Source organism: Triturus cristatus, chromosome 3_2 (genome assembly GCF_964204655.1).
Source record: "Triturus cristatus chromosome 3_2, aTriCri1.1, whole genome shotgun sequence".
In the NCBI taxonomy this organism is placed as follows: domain Eukaryota; kingdom Metazoa; phylum Chordata; class Amphibia; order Caudata; family Salamandridae; genus Triturus; species Triturus cristatus.
Window position 1 is genome coordinate 499891833 of NC_140584.1, and position 24447 is coordinate 499916279.

Here is a 24447-nt window from a genome sequence, read left to right on the forward strand (position 1 = left end):
CTGGCATCTTTGGCGTGGTTACCCCTGACGTTTTGCCTCTACCTCCTGTATTTTTTGACGCTATGCTGGATTTCGTTTTTGCTGGTTTAGATGCTTTGGGCACTTTGCCACTGCTGACCAGTGTCAAAGTGCAAGTGCTCCCTTGGTAAATTGTTATATTGATTGGTTATCCATGATTGGCATATTTATTTCACCTGTTAGCCCCTAGTAAAGTGCACTGGGTGTGCCAGGGCTGGTGATTCAAATGCTACTAGTGGGCTGCAGCACTGATTGTGCCACCCACAGGAGTAGCCCTAAAATGATGTCTTAGGCCTGCTTGCAGTGCCTATGTGCAGTCCAGGACTGCCATGTCGACCTGGCCAGTGCACCCACTGACCAGGCCTTATCCTTCCCTTTCTGTACATGTCAGGCATCCCTATGGTGGCCCTAGGTACCCCCCTGGGCTGGGTGCAGTGTATCTGAAAGGTAGGGCATGTACTGAGGTGTGTAACATGCCCTGGTAGTGAATTACAGCCATTTTCGTTTTTCACTGCTGAGAGGCTATCTTGCCCATAGGATAGAATGGGGGAGGCTGTTACATGCCTACCTTCCCATAAGGGCAAGATAGAAAATCCAAGTTTGTGTTCAGAATTTAATTATACATCTTTTTAGCAAGATGGTTTTTAAATTCACTGTGTGAGAATAGCACTTTTTAGAAAGTAGCTATTCTCCTGTTTAACCTTCCTGTGTGCCTGTGTCCTGATTGGGTGACTGGTGTCATGTGATGGGCTAGGTGGCTCCAGGAGTCTGGATGAGTCAGCAGCAGGGTGAATAGGGAGATCTGCTTTAGATGGGTGGGAGGAGTAGCCCCTGGGTTTGAGTAGGGCTGCCTCTGCCAGCACAATGCTGGCTCCACCCCCTGCTGGCCAGGCAGAGGACTCTGCCTCTGCTGGCACAAAGAAGGCTCCACCTCCTGCTGAGCGTCTAACGACTCTGCCCCTCACTCTGAAAGGAACCAGGTGCTCTAGAGCAGAGCACACCCAGGAACCGGTTTGAGCAGGGGAATCCCCCCACTGAAACAAAGAGAGACAAAGACTTGGAGGGGTATAAGAAGAGGACCCCAGACACCTAAACTTTAGATCACTTTGGAACTAGGAAGGAACCTCTGCCAAGGAGAAAGCTGAAAAGAACTGAAGAGGAGAAGACTGCCTGCTTGCTGTTTTGCTTTGCTGCCAAGGAGAGGGGAAGGACTTTGCTGTGTCCCCTTCTTTTGATTCTGATCCCCAAGGGCCTGAGAAGAGCTGGCTCCAGTCCCAGGAACAAAAGGACTTCACCACCAGCTCTCCTGGAACTCTGCTGAAGGAGTTCTGACCTGCCTTGGAGTGCTTGCCCAGTCTTGGGGCCTCAGGAGGTCGTTTTGCTGTGTTTGGGAGCTGGGAAGCAGAAGCGTGAAAAAGAGTAACTGGTACCCAACGCATCATCCGATTGTGAGTCGCAAGAACGAGAGTGCGAGGAGAATTTCATCGCGGCGTCATCGCAGCACCCGGAGTCCCCGCATTGCCGAGTGCGTCGAGCATCGTCCCGGTGCGTGAAGATTCCTGATGCTGCGAGGGTCGTCGCAGAACCAGTTTGCGGGCCGCACCACTGCCGGTGCATGGAAGTATCCAGTCACTGTGTGTGTCGACGCAGAGTCCCGTCCCGTGACGCATTGAGGGTTGCGGTGCCAGAAGTCAGCGCTGCGCCGCGCTTCGCGCCGCATCGAAGATCGTCGCATCGTACCTGTGCGTGAAGCTTTCCCCTAAGAAACCTACACAACGAAAGCCAAAGTCATCGCATCCTCCCCCTATAGATCGGAGCCAGCGCATCCACCTCTGCTGCGTGAAGCAGGGCTGCTGCAAAGCCTCCCCAAGATCTCAGGAGTATCACTTCGCCTTTGCCATCTTCCTTGTTATAGCTTTTCGGAACCTTATCGCAACTACGGGTACTGTTGGGCACGAGAGTGTTGCATTTTGTGCATTAAGAGTCGCATTGTGCAGGACACTGACTTTTACATCCTGGAGTACTTTCTGTAAACTCTTGAACTATCTTTGAAGTAATCTTTTTAATTGTATGTTGGTTTTTCTGTAGTATTTGGTCTTGTGAAGTTTTTAGTAAAGATACCTTATTTTTCTAAAACTGGTGTGGAGTAAATCTGTGGTGTTTTCACTGTGTTACTGTGAGTGTTGGTACAAATACTTTACACATTGCCTTTGATGGCCTAGACTGTTCCGGCCAAGCTACCTAGAGGGTGAGCAGGGGTTATCTTAACAGTGTATCCCCCTTTCCCTGACTAGGAGCAAGGGTCCCTACTTGGACAGAGGTACCTACCCTGCCGCAATACGCAACCACATACTGTATTTTTGATTCTATTTTTGAGTAACTCTTCAAGAGCATCATGTCTCAGGTGGCAACAAGTGAGAGGGCAGAATTGGAGTTTTCCATTGAGGATCTGTATTCGTACAAGGTTGAGGAGCTTAAGCAATTCTGCAAAGACCTTGGTTGCCCTGTGAAAAGCGGATCTAGAAAGGATGTGCTACAAAGAGTCTTGAAGGCCTGGTGGGAGGCCCAAGAGGAAGGTGATGCAAATGAAGAGGATGGTTTTGTTCCCCAAGATCTGCCCGTGGGCAGAACGGTCTCAAGGGCTGGCAGCTCCCATTCCAGTAGGGTCTCACTCCAGAGGAGTTGGAGGAGAATCAAAGGGTGAGAGACCATGAATTGGAAATAATGAAAATTAAAATGAAGCAATTGGAAGTAGAGAAGGAAAAGGCGGCGGAGGAGAGCAAGAATGCCCGTGCCTTGGAAGAGAAGAAATTGCTTCTGGCTCATGAAGTGAGCGTGAGAGAACTGGACATCAAGGCCAAGCAGGCGGAGTCCGGTTCCAATGGTGGCAGCGCACAGCCAGTGCAGGGGGATAAAGTATATATCCCCAAGGATTTAGTACAGAATTACAATAGGAGTGAGGATATCTATGCCTGGTTTACCTCGTATGAAATTGCGTTGAGAATGAATGGTGTGCCTGAACAGCATTGGGGGGCGGGCCTGTAGAAACATTTTGACGCTTCTGGGAGGAGTGCTCTAGAGCCCTTGGAATTAGCAGGTACCATGACCTATCCCAATATGAAGGAGGCCCTATGTCTCAGGTATGAACTTACTCCAGAACAGTATAGACTGCAGTTTAGGAACTCCAGGAAGAAAGAGTCTGAGACTTGGATGGAGTGTGTGAATCTGTACTCGCGGGCACTGGAAGGTAGGATGAAGGGCAGCAAGGTAACTGATTATAAGGGGTTGTTACATTTAATTAGTTGGGAGCACTTGAGTAGTCTATGTGTTCCAGAGCTGCGCCAGCATCTTTTAGACAGCAAGCTGACGGACCCCATTGAGATTGCTAAGGAGGCGGACCGCTGGACCAGTACCAGGGTCCACAGAGGAATTGTGGGTACCATAGCCAAAGGTGGGTAGGGTCCCCAGCAGAAGAGTGGGGGGGACAAGGGTAACCAAAAGGAGTTCTAACAAGGGCCCCAAAACAGTTCCCAAGGTAACCAGTCTCAGCCCCCCAAGTCAAAACCCAAACCAACCTGGCCCCCCGAGGGCAGGTCGGATAACAAGGGTCCCATTAAGTGTTATCACTGTCAGGAATTGGGTCTCAAATCACCTGTGTGTCCCAAGAAATCCCAGGCACCCTCTGGTGCTCCAACACCGGGTATAGCTAGTGTAGCTTTTGGTGGGGATTTAATTTCTAGTGATTTGGAGGGATTCGTAGGTATGTCCCTTGTCTCTTTAGGAGACACAGAGATGGTCCAGGAAACCCCTGTCCCTGATAACACTAAGAAGTACAGGCAGTGGGTGACCATCAATGGGAAGAGGGTGGAGGCTCTCAGGGACACTGGAGCCAGTGTGACCACGGTCAGGTGTCAGTGGGTCCCTGAGGAGCTGATCATTCCCGATGTACTTCACCCTGTAGTGTCAGCTGACAACTCTGTGCGCCTTTGCAAGGTAGCACATGTTCCCTTTGAGTGGGGGGGGGGGGGTCTCAGGTCCTCTCAGAGTTGTTGTGAGTCAATCCATGCCAGTAGACTGTCTGCTAGGTAATGACCTGGAGAGTTTCCCATGGAAGGAGGTGGAACGCCAGGCTCATTTGGAGATGTTGGGTTTGCCTGAGTGGGTCTGTGTGACCACTCGGTCCATGGCAGCCAGACAGGGTTGTGAAGCAGACCTGGAGCCTGAAACAGTGGCCCAGGTCCCTGCCAGAAGGAGGAAGGGCAAGGGGCGTGGTGCATCCACCCCCGCTGTTCCCACGGTCCAGGAAGGAGCAGACCCTGCGGGGATGCCCTGGAGCCTACAGGGGAACAGGTAGCTGAGCTGGGAGACATACCTGAGCTGACCCATTGGCAGCAAGAGGGTGGTCCCTCCAGAGAGGAGTTCTGCCGAGCGCAGAAGGCATGCCCTACTCTTGAAGGTCTGCGGCACCAGGCTGCAGACCAGGCAGCAGGTGCTGATCCGAAGAACTTCTTTCTCTACTGGGAGAATGACTTGTTGTACAGTGAGCCTAGGTTTGCTGAGCCCAGTGGATCACGTACCCTGGTGGTACCCGCAGGGTTCAGAGACTTCCTACTGGGTCTGGCTCACGACGTGCCTCTTGCAGGACATCTCGGGCAGGACAAGACCCGACAAAGGCTTGCCACCCACTTTTACTGGCCCGGGATGAAGACGGACGTCGCTTCCTTTTGTAAATCATGCCAGACTTGCCAGGCAAGTGGCAAGGCTGGAGGAAAATGCAAAGGCCCTCTCCAGCCTTTTCCTGTAGTGAGTACCCCTTTCGAGCGGGTGGGGATAGATATTGTGGGGCCACTGGACCCCAGGACAGCCTTAGGCAACAGGTTCATCCTGGTCCTGGTGGATCATGCCACCCGGTACCCGGAGGCTATCCCTCTCAGGACAACCACAGCCCCGGTGGGGGGCCGTGCGTTGATGGGGAACTTTTCCCGTGTGGGTTTCCCCAGAGAGGTGGTATCTGACCGGGGTACAAACTTCATCTCCAGGTATATGAAGTCTCTGTGGGAGGAGTGTGGGGTAACTTATAAGTTCACCACTCCTTACCACCCTCAAGGAAATGGGTTGGTTGAAAGGTTCAACCGGACCCTGAAGGGCATGATCATGGGGCTGACAGAGCCCATGAGACGGAAGTGGGACGTCTTTTTGCCATGCCTATTATTTGCCTACAGGGAGGTACCACAAAAGTCTCTAGGGTTTAGTCCCTTTGAGCTTTTGTACGGGCACCCTGTTAGAGGACCTCTCAGTCTGGTGAAGGAGGGTTGGGAGAAATCCCCTGGGAAAACCACCCAGGATGTGTTCAGCTATGTGCTGGCCATCCGCAACCAGACACAGCGCTTCCGGGCACTCGCTCAGGCAAACCTGGAAGCCAGCCAGGATGAGATGAAGAGATGGTATGACCAGCATACCACTCTGGTGGAATTTCAACCTGGGCAGATGGTGTGGGTGATGGCGCCAGTGGAGCCTTGCACGCTCCAAGACAAGTGGACTGGGCCATATGAGGTGGTGGAGCGCAAGAGTGAAGTGACCTACCTGGTCAACTTACGGTCTTCAAGGAACCCCATGAGGGTCCTACATGTGAACCGCCTCAAACCCCATTTTGAGAGGTCTGAAATAACAATGCTACTGGCTACAGATGCAGGAATGGAGGAGGATAGCGATCTTCTTCCTGACCTCCTGGAAGCTAAGGAGCAAGATGGGTCAGTGGATGGAGTGGTCCTCTCGCCCACCCTGACCCCAGAACAGCAGAGGGACTGTCGCCATGTGTTGGGTCAGTTTGCATCTCTGTTCTCCCTGACTCCCGGTATCACCAACTGGTGTGTCCATGATGTGGACACGGGAGACAGCATGCCTGTGAAACAAAAGTTTTACCGGTTGGCTGACAAGGTCAGGGCCAGCATCAAGAAGGAGGTTTCTAAGATGTTGGAACTAGGGGTGATTGAGCCCTCCAGCAGCCCCTGGGCTAGCCCAGTGGTACTTGTACCAAAAACTGCTGCGCCAGGTGCCACTCCAGAACTTAGGTTTTGTGTGGACTACCGTGGGCTCAATGCGGTCACGAAGAGTAACGCACACCCCATCCCCAGAGCTGATGAGCTTGTGGATCGGTTGGGAGCTGCCAATTACCTCAGTACGTTTGATTTAACTTCTGGGTACTGGCAGATTGCCTTAACTGATGGGGCCAAGGAGAGGTCTGCGTTTTCAACGCCAGAGGGGCACTTCCAGTTCCGTGTCATGCCCTTTGGGTTGAAGAACGCCCATGCCACATTCCAGAGACTGGTCAACCAGGTGCTGTCCGGGCTGGAGCAATTCAGCGCCGCATATCTGGATGACATTGCTGTGTTCAGCTCCACTTGGGAAGAACACTTGAAACACCTCTGTGCAGTGTTGAAGGCTCTGCACAGTGCAGGCCTCACTATCAAGGCCAGTAAGTGCCAGATAGGGCAGGGTTCGGTGGTGTATTTGGGACACCAGGTAGGAAGCGGCCAGGTGGCGCCCCTACAAGCCAAGATAGATACCATCCGGGCTTGGGAACCCCCCAAGACCCAGACAGCGGTGAGAGCCTTCTTAGGACTCACCGGGTACTATCGCCGTTTTGTCAAGGGGTATGGCACCATTGTTGCTCCCTTGACAGAACTAACTTCCAAGAAGTTACCGAAGAGAGTGATTTGAACCAGTGCCTGCCAAGAAGCTTTTTTTTTTTTTTTTTTTTTTTTTTTTTTTTGAAACCGTTTATTACATGTTAAAAAAGGTTACAGGTATGGGCCTACAACCATCCGGCCGGCCGCTAGAGTGGCAGAAGCATATGACATACCTACAGTAAGAGTCTCTTGGCGGTGCAGATCGGTAAATCAGGAGATATCAATAGCGCAGGCCACATAACTCCAAGCCCACAATACGGTTTCCTTTTTTTCAAAACAGAACAACACAAAAAACCACATCCGCAAGGCAGCCCGCAATCCAAAGTGACGGCACGTGCTCCTTAAGTGGGGGATCCCAACCAGCAGCCAAACTCTGAAGAGGGGAATGGGAATAGATCAGGGACAGGGGAACCACATGCCCGCGGCTGGGGGAGGGGGTCGGCTAGGGGGACGGAGCTGGTGAGGCGGCCGGTAGCAGTGGCGGCTCACAAATACCCCCGCGATAGGCGTTCCAGGGGCCCCAGATTTTCACCCACGCCCCAGGCTTACCCCTCGCCACATACACTACCTTTTCACGAAACATACACCAATCCATATGTTCTTTCCAGGCCAACACCGCCGGGGGCCTCTGGGATCCCCACAATTGAGCAATGTCACGCTTAGCTATCATGTATCCCAGAGTCACCCACCGCTTCTGCGGGACCGAATAGTCATTTGGTTCCCACACATTCAGCAAGCATCTCCTCGCTTCAGGCAACAGCGCGACACGCGTAACCACACGCAGGACCTCATGCACACCACGCCAGAATCGCTCCACCTTTGGGCACTCCCACAGAATATGCATGAAAGTTGCCAAAGCACCACAGCCACGCTTACACAATCCGTCACCAGCAAAGCCCATACGTAGAAGCCTTGGTCCCGTCACGTAAACCCGGTGGAGGATCTTAAGCTGGACAAAGCGAAGGCGAGCCGGGATGGCCACCTCCTTCAGAGAGGCCACCGCGGAGATCCAGTCCTCGTCGTCCAGTTCCAACCCGTCGGCAACCCAGGCCTCGCGGAGACTAGTCAGCAGGCACGATCTGTCGTTGATCAGCTTTTTATATATAAGGGAGATCGTGCTGTCTGGGACATGGCCATCCAGCACTCGGTCCTCCAGGGGGGAAGACTCCGGAATGGACGCGACATCCGGGAAGACGGAGCCCAGCGCGTGGCGGACTTGTAAGTACCGAAAGTACTCACTGCCTTGCAGCTGAAACTCCGTCTGCAGCGTCTCAAAAGTTTTGAATCCCCCCCTCGTCCAGAGATCTCCCACTGTGCTGATTCCGATCGTGTCCCACTTCTCGAAGCCCTTCGATGTCCACAGGGAGCCCAACCTCTCAGACGTATATAGCGGTGTCGCCCGGGTCAAACGGTCCTTCCACCCCATCGCTGCATTAGCCGCGTGCCAGACACGCACCATGACACGCGTCGGTCCCGTCAGACGGGAGTCGGGCGCGCCAGAGTAGAGCGCTCGATAGTAGTCGCCACCGGGCAAGAGCATCTTGTCCATTTCAAATGCCGGGTTCAGGGCGGGCCCGTAAAGGCCATGATTAATTGCAGCTAGCTGGGAGGCCCAGTAATACCGTTTAATGTCCGGGAGGGCAACCCCCCCATCGTACCACGGGAGCGTCAATTTAGCCAGAGCAATACGCGGCCTCCCGTCCCAGAACAGGCGCCGCTGCAGGCTCTCCACCTCATGGAAGTAGCGCGCCGGAACCAAGTCCATAGTATTCTAAAGCGCATACAGAAAGCGCGGCAAGGACATCATCTTAAACAAGGCCGCTCGGCCAAGCGGCGAAAGCGGAAGACGCCGCCAGCGCGCAACGTCCTCCCGCAAGCGCTGGAGGGGGGGTAGCAAGTTCCGCTCGTAGCGGGCCTCCGGGTCTAGAGTAATATATATACCCAGGTACCGGAACCCCTGGGAGGCAATCTGGATCGGGCAGTCCCGTGGTAGGGCCGGAGCCTCCCCGGAGAGCACATACACGCAGGATTTCGCCCAGTTGATGACAAGGCCTGAGTTACGACCGAAGGAGCGCAAAACATCAACCAGGACAATCAGCGAGTTACGCGGGGAGGCGAGATACAAAAGGATATCATCGGCGTAGAGGGACACGCGGTCCTCATGCTCGGGGGTCCAGCGGAGACCACGGATGGAGGGGTGCCACCGCAGCCACTCCGCCAAGGGCTCCAAGGCCAATGCAAACAGGAGCGGTGACAAGGGGCAACCCTGACGCGTGCCCCGCCCCAGCGCGAAGGGGGCCGAGACTCGCCCATTCACCACCACCTGCGCCAATGGGCCCGAATACAACAATTTGACCCAGCTAATGAATCCCGGTCCAAATCCAAATTTTGCCAGCATCGCCCAGATGTATGGCCATTCAAGCGTGTCAAACGCCATGGTGGCGTCTAAGGACGCCAAGATGGCCGGCTCCCGCACAAACGGGACCCGCGCGAGCACCCCATGCAAGCGTCGCAGATTAAGAGCCGTGTTGCGATGGGGTATAAAGCCAGATTGGTCTTGGTGGACCAAATCGCCCACCACGCCAACCAGCCGATTGGCCAGTACTTTGGCAAAGATTTTGGGCTCCGCGTTCAAGAGCGAGATAGGCCTATAGGATGTAACCCGCTCACGGGGTCTCCCCTCCTTGTGGATCACCACGATTGTGGCCAGACGCTGGTCCGGCAGGAGGGAACCCCGCGAGTGGGCCGCCAGGAACATGGCGCGCAGGTGGGGCGCCAGTACATCCGGTCGTAGCTTGTAGAGCTCGATGGGGATACCATTGGGGCCCATGGCCTTGCCGGATGCGACCGAGCGAATAGCCAGGGCAATTTCGTCCGAGGTGGGAGGAGCGTCCAGCAAATCCCTGTCCTCCACCGTAAGGGAGGGCAGCGCGATGTCCCGAAGCAGGGCATGGGAATCTTCCTCCGAGCAGGGAGAAACCGGGGAGTACACCTCGCGGAAGTAATCCGCGAAGCAGGAGACAATGGCTTCCGGCTCGGTGACAGGCACACCATCCATCCCCTCAATCAAAGGAACCACACGACTCGCTCTCTCCCTCTTGTCCAACCACGCAATCAATTTACCAGCCTTATCACCCACATCATACAGTCGCCCCTGTTGCTCTCTACTGAGGCCCCTGGCCGCCTCCGTGACGAGGGCCCTATAGGCCGCCTGCTTGAGGTGCAGAACATGCAACTTGGCGTCGGTTACCCCGCTCCCCAGGTCACCCTCCAGCTCCGCAATTTCGGCCTCCACCCGGGTTACCTCCTCCCGCTCGCGCCTCCGGGCATGGGAGATAAAGGAGAGGGCCTCCCCTCTGAGAACTACCTTAAAAGCCTCCCACAGGGAGATGGCCGAAGGGACAGACCCCACATTCTCATCAAAGTATCGCTGTAAGGATTTGATCAAGTCGGCACGAATAGTGGGGTCACGCAAGTACCAAGCATTGATTGGAGCCACCCTGCCCTCCCCCCTAGGGAAGACATCGAAATGTAACAGTACTGGGGAGTGATCTGAAATGCCCCGCGCCAGATGGCACACCTCTCCCACCCTCCCAGCATAGGCCGCCGGGACAAGGATGTAATCAAGCCGCGAGAGGCTACCATGGGCACCCGAGTGGAAGGTGTATTGCCGCTGCGCGGGATGCTTTAGTCGCCAGCAATCCACCAGGCCCAGAGTATCTAAAAGGCCGGACAGCCAGGCCTGTGCCCGGGGGAGGTCCCTAGGGGGATGGCGATCCAGAGACCCAGAAACTACCGCATTAAAGTCCCCCCCAACCACCAGCAGGCCACCCGGGAGGTCCAGGAGGAGGCGCCCCAAATCCGCAAATGTAGTAGATTGTAACCCAGGCGGGACGTACACTGATATAAAAACAAACACTCTACCCTCCATTCTACCCACCAGAACAGTGTAGCGTCCCCTCTCATCATGGCGCACCTCATCAATCTCCAACGGGAGCGAGTTCTTAATCATGATACCCACCCCCCGCGAGCCCGAGGTGAAGCCCGAGTGGGCCACCAAACGATAGCCTCGCCGATTCATGGCATGAAAGGAGTTACCTATAAGGTGTGTCTCCTGCAGGAAGATAACATCTGGTGAGATACGTTTCAGGTACTGCAGGACCACACCACGCTTAATCCTGTCCCCCAGGCCGTTAACATTCCATGACAACACAGTCAAATCCCTACCCCCCATCATACGTAGAAGCAATCAGTCGTCCCCCACAGAGCATCTCGAGAGCAACAATACAGTAAAGGGCTTGCCTTGCGGTGCAAACAAACGACACACCCCCCCACCCCCCCATCCCAACAGAACTCCCCCCTCCCTGCACCCCTGCATGAGCCCAGACAGCCCCCCCAAAGTGCAGTGTGCCTGTCGCCCCATAGATGAAAAACTAACTAGTCCCCCAGAGGAGGAGGGAAGCCCCCAACAGACCCCACACGACCTCCATCGGAGGGGAACATAAACGATCAGTAAATGGTAAAGGAATGTTGTCCAGAGCAAGGCCTATTCTTCACCCCTCAGTTCTGATCCGGCGGGCCCTCCCCGCCAACCGCACCCCCCCCACCCCCTCGGCCCCGATCTCCAGGCAGAGTGTCCAACCAGTCTCCAGCCGCCTCGGGTCGGTCAAAAAAGTGCGTGCGCCCATCCACCTCCACCCTTAGCTTAGCTGGAAAAAGCATTGAGTATTTAAGGTTCAGGTCCCGTAGGCGACGTTTAACTCCGAGAAAACTCAATCTCAGTTTTTGGACCGCCGGAGTAAAGTCTGGGTAGAAATGCACATCCATGTTATCAAGCTTGACCGGTCCCTGTTGCCTGGAGGTCTGCAGGATAGCGTCTCTGTCCCGAAAATTAAAAATCCGGGCAATGAGAGGCCGCGGCGGGGCACCGGCCTTAGGTCTGCCCCCAGGGACCCGGTGAGCACGTTCCACCGCAAAAAGCTTACTCAGCCCCCGGGGCTGAAGATGGGTAAGGATCAATTCTTCCACAAAAAGATCTGCCGCCTCCGCCTCTCGTCCCTCCGGCACTCCCACAATGCGAACGTTATTCCTCCGGGCCCGACCCTCGGAATCCTCCAGTCGCCGGTCCATCAGGGCGCTCGCCTGACCAAGCCGGCGCACCTCCTTTTGGAGGGCCACCACGTCCGTCGTGAGGCTCGTTGTGGTGTGGGCCAGGGAATCGACCCGGTCGTTGGTTTTGGACAAGTCAGCCCTCACAAGGCTAACATCCACCAGGACCGAGTCTATCTTTTGCGCTAGGGTGTCGAAGCGCTGGTCCACCGAGGCCTTCATCTCTGCGATGGCGCCCATGACGTCCCGGAGGGTCAGATCCACCGGTTGAGCAGATGCCTCCGTCGGGCCCGCCGGGGATGTGCGCGATGTCTCCGGAGATCCCTTCTGGAGGGTGTAGCGGTCCATACTGTTGGATTGAGGCGCCGGGCCGCGGCGGGTCGTCTTCACCTTCGCCCGGTCGCCATCTTGTTTGGTGGACATGCCTGCTCTCCCACCGTCGTGCCAATCTCCTCGAAAGGGCCGATAAACCAGTTCACGGGTTCCGGGGGGGGGGAGGGCGACCACTGGGCCGCAGGACGACTCACGGCCGGCGGGTCAGCCGGGCACCTGGACAAGGCCACACCAGCGCACCCCGCTCCGCAACCCTACCTCGCTTGAGGGCAAGGAGAGCGCAAAAGCGAAAGTGAAAGCACGGGATACGCGAGTCGCCCAGCCCTGCCCGCCGCTGTTGTTCGCTTTGTCCCCGGATCGCCCCACTACTCCAATCCGGGGGGCCAGCGCGGAGAAGGCCGCAACCTTCAATCGGTGCTCCCACCGGTGTCCGGGGTCCGATTCGAAAAGGAAAAACGGATGGCGCCTCAGCTCGGGTTCACCGATGCAGTCCCCTCAACAAGGACAGGATATAGCCAGGATTAATTCAGGAGGTCGTGGTGGTCCTCGGGAGCCTCGCACCTACGCGGCCATCTTGGTTGCGCGCTAGGCTCCTCCTCCTGCCAAGAAGCTTTTGATGCCCTGAAGCAGGCCATGTGTACAGCACCTGTACTCAAGGCGCCTGACTTCTCCAAGGAATTCATAGTGCAGACAGATGCTTCTGAGCATGGAGTGGGAGCAGAGCTCTCACAACTAAATGATGAGGACTTGGGCCAACCTGTAGCTTTCATTAGTAGGAGGCTACTTCCCAGGGAACAGAGGTGGAGAGTGATTGAAAGGGAAGCTTTTGCTGTGGTCTGGGCTCTGAAGAAGCTGAGACCCTACTTGTTTGGGACTCACTTCCGGGTTCAGACGGACCACAGGCCCCTTAGATGGTTGATGCAGATGAGGGGTGAGAATCCTAAGCTGTTGAGGTGGTCCATTTACCTACAGAGGATGGACTTTACGGTGGAACACCGCCCCGGTACAGAACACGCCAACGCTGATGATCTGTCCAGGTTTTTCCACCTTAGTGATGAGAACTCCCAAGAGGGTGGGTAGTTCTCCCCACTTTCAGCTGGAGGGGACACGTGTTAGACCTGGCATCTTTGGCGTGGTTACCCCAGACTTTTTGCCTCTACCTCCTGTATTTTTGGACGCTATGCTGGATTTCGTTTTTGCTGGTTTAGATGCTTTGGGCACTTTGCCACTGCTGACCAGTGTCAAAGTGCAAGTGCTCCCTTGGTAAATTGTTATATTGATTGGTTATCCATGATTGGCATATTTATTTCACCTGTTAGCCCCTAGTAAAGTGCACTGGGTGTGCCAGGGCTGGTGATTCAAATGCTACTAGTGGGCTGCAGCACTGATTGTGCCACCCACAGGAGTAGCCCTAAAATGATGTCTTAGGCCTGCTTGCAGTGCCTATGTGCAGTCCAGGACTGCCATGTTGACCTGGCCAGTGCACCCACTGACCAGGCCTTATCCTTCCCTTTCTGTACATGTCAGGCATCCCTATGGTGGCCCTAGGTACCCCCCTGGGCTGGGTGCAGTGTATCTGAAAGGTAGGGCATGTACTGAGGTGTGTAACATGCCCTGGTAGTGAATTACAGCCATTTTCGTTTTTCACTGCTGAGAGGCTATCTTGCCCATAGGATAGAATGGGGGAGGCTGTTACATGCCTACCTCCCCATAAGGGCAAGATAGAAAATCCAAGTTTGTGTTCAGAATTTAATTATACATCTTTTTAGCAAGATGGTTTTTAAATTCACTGTGTGAGAATAGCACTTTTTAGAAAGTAGCTATTCTCCTGTGTGCCTGTGTCCTGATTGGGTGACTGGTGTCATGTGATGGGCTAGGTGGCTCCAGGAGTCTGGATGAGTCAGCAGCAGGGTGAATAGGGAGATCTGCTTTAGATGGGTGGGAGGAGTAGCCCCTGGGTTTGAGTACGGCTGCCTCTGCCAGCACAATGCTGGCTCCACCCCCTGCTGGCCAGGCTGAGGTCTCTGCCTCTGCTGGCACAAACAAGGCTCCACCTCCTGCTGAGCGTCTAACGACCCTGCCCCTCACTCTGAAAGGAACCAGGTGCTCCAGAGCAGAGCACACCCAGGAACCGGTTTGAGCAGGGGAATCCCCCCACTGAAACAAAGAGGGACAAAGACTTGGAGGGGTATAAGAAGAGGACCCCAGACACCTAAACTTTAGATCACTTTGGAACTAGGAAGGAACCTCTGCCAAGGAGAAAGCTGAAAAGAACTGAAGAGGAGAAGACTGCTGTTTTGCTTTGCTGCCAAGGAGAGGGGAAGGACTTTGCTGTGTCCCCTTCTTTTGATTCTGATCTCCAAGGGCCTGAGAAGAGCTGGCTCCCTGTTAAGAAGTCCCAGGAACAAAAGGACTTCACCACCAGCTCCCCTGGAACTCTGCTGAAGGAGTTCTGACCTGCCTTGGAGTGCTTGTCCAGTCTTGGGGCCTCAGGAGGTCGTTTTGCTGTGTTTGGGAGCTGGGAAGCAGAAGCGTGAAAAAGAGTAACTGGTACCCAACGCATCATCCGATTGCGAGTCGCAAGAACGAGAGTGCGAGGAGAATTTAATCGCGGCGTCATCGCAGCACCCGGAGTCCCCGCATCGCCGAGTGCGTCGAGCATCGTCCCGGTGCGTGAAGATTCCTGATGCTGCGAGGGTCGTCGCAGAACCAGTTTGCGGACCGCACCACTGCCTGTGCGTGGAAGTATCCAGTCGCTGCGTGTGTCGACGCAGAGTCCCGTCCCGTGACGCATCGAGGGTTGCGGTGCCAGAAGTCAGCGCTGCGCCGCGCTTCGCGCCGCATCGAAGATCGTTGCATCGTACCTGTGCGTGCAGCTTCCCCCTAAGAAACCTACGCAACGAAAGCCAAAGTCATCGCATCCTCCCCCTACAGATGGGAGCCGGCGCATCCACCTCTGCTGCGTGAAGCAGGTCTGCTGCAAAGCCTCCCCAAGATCTCTGGAGTATCGCTTTGCCTTTGCCATCTTCCTTGTTATAGCTTTTGGGAACCTTATCGCAACTACAGGTACTGTTGGGCACGAGAGTGTCGCATTTTGTGCATTAAGAGTCGCATTGTGCAGGACACTGATTTTTACATCCTGGAGTACTTTCTGCAAACACTTGAACTATCTTTGAAGTAATCTTTTCAATTGTATGTTGGTTTTTCTGTAGTATTTGGTCTTGTGAAGTTTTTAGTAAAGATACCTTATTTTTCTAAAACTGGTGTGGAGTAAATCTGTGATGTTTTCACTGTGTTACTGTGAGTGTTGGTACACATACTTTACACATTGCCTTTGACAGCCTAGACTGCTCAGGCCAAGCTACCTAGAGGGTGAGCAGGGGTTATCTTAACAGTGTATCCCCCTTTCCCTGACTAGAAGCAAAGGTCCCTACTTGGACAGAGGTACCTACCCTGCCAACTAGAGACCCCCAGATCTAACAGGAGGCTAGCCTCTCGAGTTCTAGTAGCAAGTGTCAGCCCAGCGAAGACTAAGCTAGAAGTCAGGACAATATCATTTTATTTCTTTAACAGGGGGCACAGAAATCTCCCAATCAGATTCTTATTTTTGGGCTTATTTAATGTAAGTGGGTCCTACAAGGTATTTTTAAGGCTCATGCTAGGGTCTTGTTCAAAGTGAACAATAGCTTTCCTAATGAGACCCGCAAACCCATTCTTTACAGAGAAATGTCAGTCATATTTTGTGAGTTGACTTCTGATCAGGGAACATTCCCTGGCTACTTCCTACCTCAACCAGGATAGCAGTGTTCCCTCATAGAAGCCTAATCCTCTCCTGTAGTTGATCTCACCACCCCTAAAGTTTAGTTGCCTCCATCACCTCCCAGACACAGCCCACCACAGGTAATGGAGCCAGAGAGGCCAGCAAGGCACTAGGAAGACAGAACAGAGATTCTTCACACTCCATTCCCTTGCCCAGTCAAGTTGCTAAGAGCTCATCACATTTCTGGTCAAATGTGTATTGAAAGCAGAAAGTTATATGTTTATCAGAGAAGGTCATAATTTTATTTATGCTTCATACACAGGCACAATGCTTTTGTCTATACAGCCATCGACTGGACATACTGTACAACCTTGATTGATATTCTAATTCTTGCATATAATTGTATTCTAAAATCTATCTTTAATACTGATACTTCCAAAATGACATTAGAAATTAGGAATACTGTTGTTACACACTCTTAAAGCTTCATAACCCAGGTACAATTACGATAGGCAAGGGTAACCTGTATCTCGAAACTCAGTTTACAGTGCACTAGTAATTATTAATTCACACATAGAAGTGGGAGTATTGTGGCTTGCCTTGTGTAGATTTGCCCAATAGTAAAACGGGAAGATGTAGCACTTTCAATAAAGCATATAAGGTCTGAGGCAATTTCACTAGATAGGAAAAATAAATCTGAGAGTGTGTAATGCTTAGTTTGGATTTCGTGCACCTACACTCCATCCCCCTGCCTTAACATGCTGTCAAGCAACTGTGAAGTGGCTCAAGTGATGTAACACATCTTTCAAAACTACAATAAAGAACATTTTGTCAGAAGCAGTAATTAATACTATCTGCAACATCATATCCCTCTTCATGTCCTCCATATTCATCATGCTTTATGTTCTAAGGATAGATTTCACTTTCGAGACACTCTTTGCACTCATGTATGTTGTACATTGTAATAATATGCCCAAGGAGAACACCCGGTGGTATTAAAAAAAACTCACCCACTGGGATTTCAAGTGGCATGCTTGATGTGAAATTAGAATAAGGGATACTAATTTCCTTAGTGCATCCTCACCTGTTTATAACTCTGTCAGGGTGCCTTTCTTTTGAGAATAAAATTAACCCTCAAGACACCCTATGCTATTTTAAATGTAAAATCCCACTCAATAGCCAAAGAGCTCCCTTGGCTGCCTATGTTGAGCCCGTCTAGACACACTAGGTATCTGGACGAGGCCTCTATGATGAAGCATGCCACTCGGAATCCCAGTGGGTGAGAGTCTTTTTAATGCCATAGGGTGATGCCCTTGGGCTGGTATGGAGAGATAGGATAAGCATAGTAGGGGTTCCTTGCTGTTGCTTTTGTACACTCAGAGAACTACTCATAACCCACTTCTTCATACAGATCCTCAGATTTCCCTTCAAGGTCTTGCAGGGCCTTCTGACATCCACCCACCACAAGACCATCTGGACAGCTAGCTCTGCAATCATTTCCCATTTCAGGGGCATCTGCCTCCTGCCTCAAATGAACAGGCCGATGCTCAAAAGCATTTATGGGTATGGCAAGTAGTTGTACAGAAGTACTCTTTTATAAACTCTCACATTTATTTGTGATTCTGCCCAAAACATCCAACTCCATATTAGTAAAAGCGTTCAGTCTCTTTTAGTTCAGGATTAGTTTAGTCCCTGAATATTCCTGCTTTAATCCCATTGTAGATGGTCTGAGGCCCATTCACAAAGGCATGTAATATTACATAAAATAGTACTACAGAAGTCCTACTTTACGTAGTGCAAAATGCATTTCTGAACTGGCCCTTACATATGCAGTATAAATGGGCCCTATATGCTAAAATGTCCATAGTCACCTGGAATGTACGCCTGTCACTTTGGTTAAGAATATATGTAAAATATTGGACGGATGGAAACACCATGGATATGCTGTATATAGATAAATATCATACATCAAAAACAATGTACACTCATCACTCTTCTGATCACTAAGCACTTTTTAAAATCTTTCAAATTTCCCTTGGAGCCTGTACGTTCAAAGTCTCCTGTCCTTATTTCTAGAGTTCATTGAAGTGTTTCATGAGATCAGAATGAAACCAGGGGATCACACTGAATAAAACAACGTCGGACTCATATTACAGGAAATGGGGAAAAAGCATGACAGTTTCTGTTCTTTACGTGCTGTTTAATCAAAACTTAATTTTTGTCTGTTCTTAAATGTGTAATTTTAGATTTCTTTGAAGCTAATGTGACCCTTTTTATGTGCCTTTTCCCAAATTATTTTTAGAAGGTATCTTCTACCTAGAAACCTGTGAAAAAATAATTGTGGTATGACTATGAATAGTTTATTGTTTAATATTGTAACTGAAGGATACCAATTCAGCGTAAAGGGAAATCATCCAACTTTCCACTTTCATAATACACTAGGATTTTATGTTTATACTAAATGTTCTCTAATTACAACAGATAATTATGTTCGTTTCTACCTTAGGTAACTCTGTTCCTGATGGTCACAAATCACTACCTAGACATCATGAACGGTTGAACTGTGGCCTCTGATGTGTCATCCGGTTCCGTGTGGAATATCCAAGGCTAATGTGAAGTCATTTCATGGCTACATGGAAAAAAGGAAGAAAGTTTGAACCAAAGTCACTTTTATGAAACAATTGTAATTTAACATTATGATTTTGTTCCATTTTCAAAGGAGTACATTACTATTATAATCAGCGTGACTGCGCCGCCATTGTGTCGGTAGCTGCAGTGCAGACATCGACTCCATTATTACTTCTGGCTTGTTTTTTAAAGCCAGGAGATTAAGTGATACTGCCCAGAATCACAGGATAGTGAAGCGACGCTGGGACTTCAATTCTTTGTTCCTTATTTCCAAAGTCAGCTGCTCTGACCATAGAGCCACATCCTCCTTCCCCTCCCTACTGCTCCTCCACTAAAGTTAAGCATAAAAAGCACCGGGCACCGTGAACAGATGTGCACACAGTTTGGGAACACTTCTGTTAAAGCTGCTGTTTCATGTAAACATTAAAGTACTGCACCTCTGATACTGCATTCAACAGAAAACAATGCCAGAACAACATCCTTTAGTAGGCTGCATTAATAGTGCAGTGCCTTATGTGGCTAATAGAGGTCCCTTTAGAACTCCAGAGGGACACCTAGTAACAGCCTGTGGAACTGCACCCTTTCCTTGCTTCCTGGATTTTCTTTTATTGCTTATGCTAAAGTTCCATCTTTCCTTTAAAGCACCACTCGTTCCACCTCTACTTTCCACTGTTTCTACTCTATTCTCTTTCACTCCTATCTCTTTAGTCAGGTCAAATGATCACTTCACTGCAAACAAAAAAACGTAACTAAGAAACATTGTCATATGCAGCGTCAATGGCTCTAACTTTCACTAATGCAAGACCGATTGCATTGCAAATGCTTGTTAAATCTGTCAACAGAATAGTTCAGCAATTTAAAACATTTGCCGCTGACATTTGTTGAGATCTGCATTGCAACACATATCATTTACATTGCATCACAGTGCGGTATGAAAAACGACTATATAAAAACCGTACCACTCAGCTTACGCCCATTAAAAAATGGTCACCCGACAGTTTGTCATCTTCACTAACAAAAGAGGGACTACGCCCCTCAATAGAATTCTAGAGGGTTACCCGCTCAATAGACCATTCTCACATGCCATAAAAAGTGATCTTCATTGACGTCACCCTCCGCTATCATCTGATTTTGCCATCCTTCCTGCTGTACGTCCTTTCTCGAGTGTCTATGTCCCTATTTTTATTCCTCTCTCCCTGTCTTGAAATTTCCTGTAATGTGTGCATCCATCTCTCTCCTTGCCAAAGTTCTTCTCTTTCTATCGAGGTGCACTTGTGTCCCTGACCAAGTATCTGCAACCACATTATTCAAGATCTATGTATGGATGTACAAGGTTCACGCCTCCTTATTCCAGAGTCCATGTCACCCAGTCCCAGTGCCCATATCGGCCGTTCCAGTGTCCATATGTTCTAGTTCAGCGCCCTTGTCTCACTCTCCCAGGGTCCCTGGCTCTGTGTTCCAGCATCAGTGTCTCCCTGCCTGTGTCTGTTTACCAGGTCCAAGACCCTGATAAGGCCATCAGTGTTAGTGATCTTATCTCACTGCAAGATAGGGGGGGGGGTGTTGTCCTCAAGAATATATGAGACAATATGCTCCAAAGGAGATTAGCTAGACAGCAAAGCAATCAGCATAATCGATTAAATAAGCCTTGTAGAGACGAGTAAAAGTTAGAAATCATGAAGAATTAGTAAGTATTTTGAGTTCAATAAATAAGGCAAAAATAGTCAATATGCATAATATTTCATACATGGCGAATTAGCATAAGGCTCAGTCAAATGCAGCAGGAGGTAAGACATAGAGTTAAGTCTCAGAGAAAATATTCCAAGTCCGACGCAAGAGACTGACAAGACTCTGCTCTCCAAGAGCCAGGGGAAACCAGACTGGCTCACCTCCAAAATGTGCCCTTTTTATTGTAAAGTATACAGTAAATGTCACATAGTCAGCACAAAATGAATAATATGTTTCAAGACTCAATCAATCACCGTACAGCAATATGAAACAATATCAAACTGAATAAATAATAATGAATCCCTGTTTGACCTAATGTTAACGAATGAGACAATGCAAATCTAGTCACACACAAAATAATGACAAGCTTATATAATGAATAGACCTTATGAGACCGAGACAGAAAAGGCCTTGAACAGTTACATTTGGAAGACAATCTTACCCCAGAGTTCTTCGAGAACAGAATGTCAACACAGAGCATTACACTAGTGCACATTTTGTCACACGCAAGGATAAATGGAAACATAGACGCACAAAAATACAAGATAGAGTCAGGCCTACTTTGGGGTTTGTTTGGCCAAGCATAGGACATATGGTTTCAGAAATTGCAGTGTTTTCCTTTTATGTGCAAAACATTAATGTCACTAAAAATATATTATTTATTAATCAGAAATATGTGAAATGGATGTGATGCATGCAAATGGGTGCAGGTAAGAGATGTTTTGGATTCTTTGCAGGTTTTAGAGTGGGACGAGAAGGACCTATAAGTAAAAACTGTTTGTGTGGTCTATTCATGACCTAGTAATGCTGATAGTGGTCTGCAAGTACTCATGACAGCCTACATGAGAGAATCTATATTGAAGAGTTTGTATGGCTGCACAGGATGGTTGTAGGTTAGCAGTGTCTCCACTCTAAACAGGTTACCATCTAATTTTTAGAAAAATGTGGCTTTAAGTTGAGTTTCAAGTGGTTGCTTATCATCCATTCATTATAGCATGTGGGCAGTAGTAAGGCCTAGAGGATTGTAGCTCTTTTCGGTTTTGCAGTTTAAGGAGGATCTTCTGTTGGCGGCATAGTCGTAGCAAGTTATGTTGACGGACTTGATGGAGACGTGATGACGTCTCAAAGAGGTTTTGAAGATTTGCTGAATTAGTGTATGTTTTATTTGAGTGACTTCTGAGGACTTTAATTGATGGTTTTTGATACATTTAGAGCTAAAAGACAACAATATATTAAATATTAGTTTGAAATCTGAGCTAACATCAGAGTTTCCATCCTTTCTGCTTTTCATAACATAAGATGCACAAAAATGTTTGATCAAATAGCCCCGGGTTGGCCGCACATGAAGATAATGTAATAGGGATGACCACCTCCCTGATTAACCTGCGGTCCTTGTCATATACCATCTCTTTTCCCTCTTTCTTCCAGCTCCTTTTAGACCTTGCCCCTCCTCAGTGTCCATGTCACTCTTGCCTTTCCCTGTTCCTCCTTCTTATGCTACGCCCTTTCCCACCACCCCTTGCACTTCTCAGTCTTCTGCCGCTTATGTGGACTCTCCTTTCTCTGTTCCCTATTCATATCTCTGGTTCCCTTTCCAGCCCCTATCTCTGCACCCCTTCTTCTGTTCACCATCTGTTTCAGGTTCTCATGCATATCTCATTTGTGAAGCCATGGAAATTGCAGCTTCAATTACGTTGTGCAAATCACTGGGTCAATAGCCCCCAGTACCATTGTTTGTTTCTCCAGGAGAGCCTGCAAACAACAGTGCCTAGTGTTTCTGAACCTATCCAGAGCAGCAGTAAGGCTATTTAGCGTGGAGGATGCTGCCTGACTCCACTCTAAGCAAGGATATTTTGTAATTGTAATTGCATTTATGTAGCGCTTACGACCCCTGACGAGGCGTCAATGTGCTTTTCAGCTAGTAACATGAAACTCTGGAACCCAAAAAAGATTAGTGGTGAATTGGTATAGGGAAATATGAATTAATTTGAGCAGTGAACATGTGAGTCTGTTATTTTTATTGAAAAGGATAATGGAGGGATAGAAGAGGGAAGGGTCAACAAAGTATTTATTTTGGAGATCATAGCAGTAGGAGAAGGTTTGGGATGAGTAAAGGAGCGATGGAGAGTGGATGAGTCTCTAGAAGTGGATTAGGGAGAAAGATGATGAGGTATCGGATGAGTCTAGGAGGAGATACATAAGGGTAGGGTTTAGAAAGGCTTGGCTGGGAGATCTGAATAGTAAAAAGAGGTTTGAGATGATACAAGGAGGGACAGAGAAGGGAATAGTCTAGAAGGTGTTATTTTGGGGATCAAAATAGTAGAATGAGGTTTGGGATGAGTTAGAGAATGGAGCTAGAGGATATGTTAAGAGAGGTATAGGGTGAGATAGAGGGTAGTGCATTGGAGAGGCTAATTTATTTAGCAGTAAGAGTAAAGTAATAAATATATAGATACATAAGTACATGGAAGGTATATATATGTATAAGGAAGGTGATATATCAACATTTGAGTTATATTTAATCAACTCTGACTTTGTTTGTGTACTGTGGTTACGTAGGGAAGAGCCAACTCTTGAGTAGTCCTCTGAAGATAAGATAGTTATCCGTGGATCTTATGTTTGGGGATAATGAGTTTCATTGTTTGGCTGCTCGAAGAGAGAAGGAAGTGCCACCTATGGTTTGTTTCTTGTATTTCTTAAGACGAGGTAATAATCTAGAGGGCAGGTTCCTTTGTTGAATGTATTTGGTGATTTTATTCCTCATGAAGAGCAGCCCTGTTCCATGAATTGCTGTGTGGGTGTTACACAGCAGCTTTAATGTGGATCTTTTGGCAACCGGTAACCATTGTACGGCCCTCAAGGCAGGGGAGATGTGGGCTTGTGGCTTTATATGTAAGAGTAGTCCGGCAGCAGAGTTCTGAATCCGTTGTAGTCTTTTCATAGTTGATAAAGATGATCTGTGATAGAGACCATCAGCTTAATCGAGTTTGAATAGTACAAGAGAGATAGTAGCCTGGACCTTGTGTGGAAATCCCAGGTGGGGGAAGATGAGTCACAGAGTTTTTATAGTAATGAAGCTTGATCTTGTTAATTTGCCCTCTTAGGATTCATTGATAGCTTGGAGTCCATAGTAATTTCAAATTTTCCTACTTCCTTAGATACTTTAGGTGGTGTTACCAGATCGTCAGGCCAGGCTGCAAGTAGGTCATAATTTTTCAATTGCCACATGTGACTATTTCTGTTTTGGACGTATTCAATTTGAAATGGCTCCATGTCATTCACTGATCAATGGCTCTAAGGCAGCTGAAAATTTGTGAGTTTCCAATTTCATTGGGGCTTTCCAGTTCAAGGAGCATTTGTGTGTCATCTTCATAGTTATAGCATGTGAGGTGAAATTAATCAGTGCCAGTAATGACTTCATGTAGATGTTGAAAAGCATGGTTGAAATGATTGAGCTTTGAGGGACCCCTGCTTTTGTGAAGTACGGTTTAGATGAGAAAATGGGAGTATGTATTGCATTTGTTCTATTTTGAAGGTAGGATGTGATCCAGTCGAGAGCAGTCCCCTCAATTCCAGCTTCGTAGCATTGTTGTATTAGAGTGTCATGGTCAACTCTGACAAAGACAGCTGAGAGGTCCAAGAGAAGTAGTGCAGCAACCCTGTTCTGGTCTACTGTGTTCTTAAGGTCATTCCAGATGACAATGAGTGCAGATTCTGTGCCTCTTCCTGGACGGAATCCTGTTTGGAAGTCTGAAAGTATGGAGTTGTCTTCAATGAATTGTGAAATCTGGGCTAATGCTGCTCTTTCTATCAGTTTGCCCAGGAAAGGTCCATTTGTAATTGGTCTGTAGTTGTCAATAGTTAAGCAGGTTCAGGTTTGATTTCTTTAGTAATGGGCGTATGTATGACTTTTTAAGGTCTTCTGGAAAGATTCCAGTAATTAAGGAATTATTGATGATTCTTCTTACTAGTCTCACAGCAGAGGTAGTTAGAAGAATTTTATTGAAGGTTTGTGGTGGAAATGGGTCAGAAGGGCTGCCGGCAGGCCTGCTTGCTTTGACCGGATCCATAAATTCACTTTGTGGTATTTGTTGGAAAAAATGCAGAGGCTGGATTATCCTACTCTTGGAGGTGTTTTTTGGAAAGGGTCAATGCTGGTGGTTTTCCTTTGTTTTAAATAGG

General features: G+C 49.5%; 1 protein-coding gene across 2 annotated transcripts in view; it reads right to left on the reverse strand.

Annotated features, from left to right (window-relative positions):
• IRAG1 (inositol 1,4,5-triphosphate receptor associated 1) overlaps positions 1–24447 on the reverse strand; it is an 857666-nt gene that overhangs the window by 678609 nt on the left and 154610 nt on the right. Inside the window, exon 3 of one of the 2 annotated variants that reach the window (XM_085648178.1) lies at positions 18411–18538. The exons of the other annotated variant lie outside the window; for it this stretch is intronic. The gene's annotated coding sequence lies outside the window, so the exon portion shown is untranslated. The remainder of the gene's footprint in view (positions 1–18410; positions 18539–24447) is intronic. 2 annotated transcript variants of the gene reach the window in all.